At 38.6% G+C, this 5,018-nt stretch overlaps 1 long non-coding RNA gene across 1 annotated transcript; it reads left to right on the top strand.

Annotated features, from left to right (window-relative positions):
* Nucleotides 1-221: 221 nt before the first annotated feature.
* LOC112147316 lies at nt 222-2,350 on the top strand. The gene is made up of 4 exons (XR_002919437.2): nt 222-349; nt 463-547; nt 1,588-1,697; nt 2,022-2,350. It is a non-coding gene; the product is annotated as an uncharacterized LOC112147316 (long non-coding RNA).
* The last annotated feature ends 2,668 nt before the right edge of the window (nt 2,351-5,018 follow it).

Here is a 5,018-nt window from a genome sequence, read left to right as displayed (position 1 = left end):
TCTGCCCAACACAAGAAGCTCTCAGCCCACATCTGTTGGCTCAGCTGTTGGACAGGACAAGTTAAAAAAAAATAATGTTTTTGCTAGTCTGTTCTGTTGCCTATGCTGCTATTTTATATTGCTTGTGTAAAATAATTGATTTATAATTGTGACTTATGAATCTTTATTTATCTTTTATGTCACCAACCAATATGCTTGTTATTTTCTTTATCTTCTCTGTTTATTTGTGCCTATATTCTAGGATATTTGCCACAATGACAATATTACACTAACCAAACTGACTTCATATTTTTATCTTTTAGACTCTTGTCCGTCACATAAGAACCTTGGAGAGCAGCTTCACTGGAAGGTACAGACAACTGACCAGTATGTTTGTTTCTCACTATTGTTTTAGTAAACAATAACCTACAAGAACTCCAGTCAATTATGAAATATTGTCTTGTCTCTTCACTTTTTTTAAAGCTTCAGAACACAGCACAACGAGGAGGTGATAGCTGCAGTGGTTCAAACAGTGAAAGATGCAGAACCAAACTGGAGCTTCCACCAAGTATGTATTGTGCACTAAAGTTGAATTTACATTATTCACTATAAGTTAAGGTTACTATTGCAGGGTTTCTATAAGACATATACGCAAAACTTTATCGAAAGTCTAGATATGTCGAAAAAAAAACACTATTTCGCAGTTATACTGTTTTCATTAAAGTCCCCCTTTAACATTTTTTAAGAATAATGTTCCCTGGGGTGTTTAATTGTGAAGTTTTCAACCAAAATCCCACAACCTTAATGTTGTAAAAAGCCTTTTTTAATTCATTTTGATCGATAAATGCAAGTTTTTTGAAAATGGTGGTGTTTTCATTAATCAAATTTATTATTGTAAATCCAATTTGCGCCATTTCATAGTTAATAGGAGCGCAGCTTGTGTGACACTCAAACTGAAATTTGGTGTTACTTTATTTTCAGAGATTTTTGGGATAGGGAGGCAATCCTATTGGTGTAATAGACACAATTCACATAGTGAGAGGGTGTCAAACTTAACGCACAGGGGGCCAAATTCCAGATAAAATGGTAGGTAATGGGACGAACAAGATAAACATTCATTAAATACAAAAAGAAAACAAAATTGCTAAAAACTTTAAAATGTAACTTTTTTCAAACATAAATATGAATACAAGCTGACAGGAATATTATTCAAGAATAAATCAACCTAAACCTTAAATAACTTTCAACATTTTGCTTTCTATGAAATAGACATTCTGTTAAAATTGGGATGTTACAAGATAACATTGGGCTGTTAATAATAATAATGTGAAATGGTCCGGGGTTCGGTCAATCATAGATCCAGGCCACACCTCCACCTCTCAGTTTGCCTCCACTAGCGTGCACCCCCCCCCCCTTTTTTTTTTCCTTTTTTGTGGCATTTTTGAAGTCTGGGCTGAGAATGGAATCAGACTCCAACTGCCCTGTTTGGTACCGTTTAAGTTAAGCCACTGTCAAAGTATGCATGAGACATTTTGAATGTTCCACTTCTGAAATAAACATGCTATTTAATATGTTGACCTCATCTTGTGTATATTTTCCATCTACTAGGAGCTTGTAATTGAGCTTTTGAGAACCAAAAGTGCCAAGAGCGAATGGAGAGAGATGGCAGCAAGGAAGGTGTCAATAGGAGGAAACTCCTGACCAGTAGACCTCATCGGGTGAGTTGTCCTATTTGAATAATGGCCATGAACAATTTAATCAGATCATTGCATGGTCCAGTTGAACCAAATATGTTTATATTGGATATTTATGTGTAGGGATGAGAAAAGTTTAATACTTTCTATTCCAGTCTGCTAGTGGTTTGTATGTTGTATTTGTAGTACAAAATTTTTGGGAAGCCATAATCTGACCTAGTGCAGCAATCACCTGTTACACCGAAACTACTTGGCACTGAGTTTGCATACACACACATACAGACACACACACAATGTATAAGATGTTTTCTCTCATTTTAAAAAGAAAACAATTGTCTTCTCTTGTAGGTCTTCAGAAAGCGAGAAGGTTCTCAATTAAGAGGACCTGTTATTCATCCAAGGAGCCAATCCAGACTATGTCAGCGATGAGGAAAGCAACAAGGAAAAGACTGCATATTATTATGCCACACCAAAGTGGCGCTCCATTCGGCTAACCAGACTGATGTCAAAATGCCAAAAAGCCTTGGATGACAACAGAAAAAAGGAATAGAGCCAAGATCCACACACATAAGACACTCAGCTGGTTTTAGTAAGAGGAACCCACCCCGTAAAGAGCTGCTATCTAGCAGTGGAGTGCGATTTGGACTCTAAAAAAAAAGTTGTTTGTGTAGTGTTGTCTTTTTCCATCCATCCATCCATTTTCTTGACCGCTTCTTCCCTTTCGGGGTCGCGGGGGTGCCGGAGCCTATCCCGGCTACTGAAGGGCGAAGGCGGGGTACACCCTGGACAGGTCGCCAGTCTGTCGCAGGGCCTCAATCACACACACATTCACTCTCACATTCACACCTAGGGGCAATTTAGAGTCTCCAATTAACCTATGAAGCATGTTTTTGGATGGTGGGAGGAAGCCGGAGTCCCCGGTGAAAAACCCACGCATGCACGGGGAGAACATGCAAACTCCACACAGAAAGGTCCCAGCCGGGATTCAAACCGGGGCCTTCTCGCTGTGAGGCGAGAGCGCTAACCACTGCGCCACCGTGCAGCCCTGTTGTCTTTTTATTTTAATAAAATAATTTGAGTGTTAACTGGTTTTCTGTCACCTTTATTTTTATGTATAGTTTTTGAGATGACTGGAACCTTGAAATATATTTACATCAGGTATGATGGGTATACTAACCTCAGAAATCAAGATATTTGATGACCTACATGGGTGAAATCTGGAGATATCCTCACATCAGATATGATAGATGTACTGACTTCAGAAATCAAGACATTTGATGACCTGCATGGGTGAAATCTGGAGATATCCTCACATCAGATATCACAGGTATACTGACTTCAGAAATCAACACATTTGATGACCTGCATGGGTGAAATCTGGAGATATCCTCACCCCAGATATCACAGGTATACTGACTTCAGAAATCAAGACATTTGATGACCTGCATGGGTGAAATCTGGAGATATCCTCACCCCAGATATCACAGGTATACTGACTTCAGAAATCAAGAAATTTGACCTAGGTGAAATCTGGAGATATCCTCACCTCAGATATGATAGGTATACTGACTTCAGAAATCAACACATTTGATGACCTGCATGTGTGAAATCTGGAGATATCCTCACCCCAGATATCATAGATATTCTGACTTCAGAAATCAACACATTTGACCTGGGTGAAATCTGGAGATATCCTCACCTCAGATATAATGGGTATACTAACCTCAGAAATCAAGAAATGTGATGACCTGCATGGGTGAAATCTGGAGATATCCTCACCTCAGATATGATGGGTATGCTGGCCTCAGAAAATCAATTTGACTAAAATCTGTACATATCCTGACTTTGGATATCACTAGTATTGGGATATGGCCTGAATATGACGTTTTGTCGTATCTGATGTTCGGAGAGAATCTCAACTGCAGATTCTATCACAATAAAAGTGTCCCATACTCGGAGTTGATATGTGAAGGACGTGAACTCAGAAACTGTCATGGTCGGAGTGTATCCACCATGGATATCACCAGACATGGGTTACTTTTGAAGATATCCAAGGAAAAATATCTCCGAATTTTGGGGGTTTTTGCGCAGTGCAGAGCCTTCTATTAATCACAAACTTAAAAGAATAGAGAGAAAAAAGTTTCACCAATTGTTCAAATCATTATTTATAAACATGTTTCAGTCTTTGAAAATCATGAAATTTTCAGTTATTAGATTAATTATACGTTTTACTTCCACAGAGAAAATGGTCAAATGTTTGTCATTTGTATATTTACATTTATCAACACAATATTTGGCCAAAATAAGGTAAGATTTGGTTGGTCTTCAAAGTCTCAGAACAGTTTGTTTCAAACAGGGAGAACATTTCTGAAACAAGCAGGTTTAGGTTTCCAATGGGATTGATGCAAAAGGAACAACTGGGGTCAAAATACTTAAAGGGTTAGTAATGGCCTGGGACAAAGCTAAAATAAGTATCCAGATATGTTCCATATGTTCTAGTGTATCAAAAATAACAAATAATTACCGTTGACAAACGCAGGTTTTTGTAAAATTTGACAAAATCAACGACAAATCACACTCGCATTTCGCCCTGCTTCAGAAACGGCTCGATTTGGGTCACGTGACGCGTTGACGTCATGTGGTGAGACAGCGCCAGCAGCACAATCCAGGCGGACCCAGGGTGTCTGCAGATACATGTATGTGTGTGCGCTGCGGCAAAGTTGAATTCCATAAACATCGCTGTTATGGTCTGACGGAGTATTAGGGCCACCAAAAAAAAAAAAAAAAAATTAAAATTATGATTTTTAAAGTCGGAAATTTACTAGATTTACAATCGAAATGAGCCTATTGTGAATGAACTCTGTGAGCAGAACCAGACCGACTAAACTGTGAAAAGCTTCTGATTTCAACAGGTAAACTGAATGTTTAAAACATTGCACATGTTTGGAAGTTTCTTTGTTTGATTTGCAGTTTATTAATCATTGATGGTGGCTTGCAGGATCTCTGCAGATCCGTTGATGAAACCATCGACACTCGCAGCGGTCCACCAGCCATTTCTTCCTCTGTGAAAGATCAGATCTAATTCATTTCTGTGTGATGCTTTTATCTGAAGAGGAATTGTTTTCGGAATTTTCAGTGTACTTAGCTAACGTGACAGAGTGTTGTCATCCCGTTGTTGTTGTGTGTTGAAACTGGACGATTCATGTGGAGAACGGGCCGTACGGAGCACTGTTTACGTTCTCCTTTGGTTTCTGCGTATGTCAGAGACATGCAGTAAGGTGGTGAAAGAGCTTCCGGGTATGTGAATAAAGTGAATAAATAAGTGAATAAATAAATAATAATAAA

Source organism: Oryzias melastigma, linkage group LG22 (genome assembly GCF_002922805.2).
Source record: "Oryzias melastigma strain HK-1 linkage group LG22, ASM292280v2, whole genome shotgun sequence".
NCBI classification, from domain to species: Eukaryota; Metazoa; Chordata; class Actinopteri; order Beloniformes; family Adrianichthyidae; genus Oryzias; species Oryzias melastigma.
The sequence above is the reverse complement of the archived record's forward strand: the minus strand, read 5'-3'. Positions and strand labels throughout refer to the sequence as shown.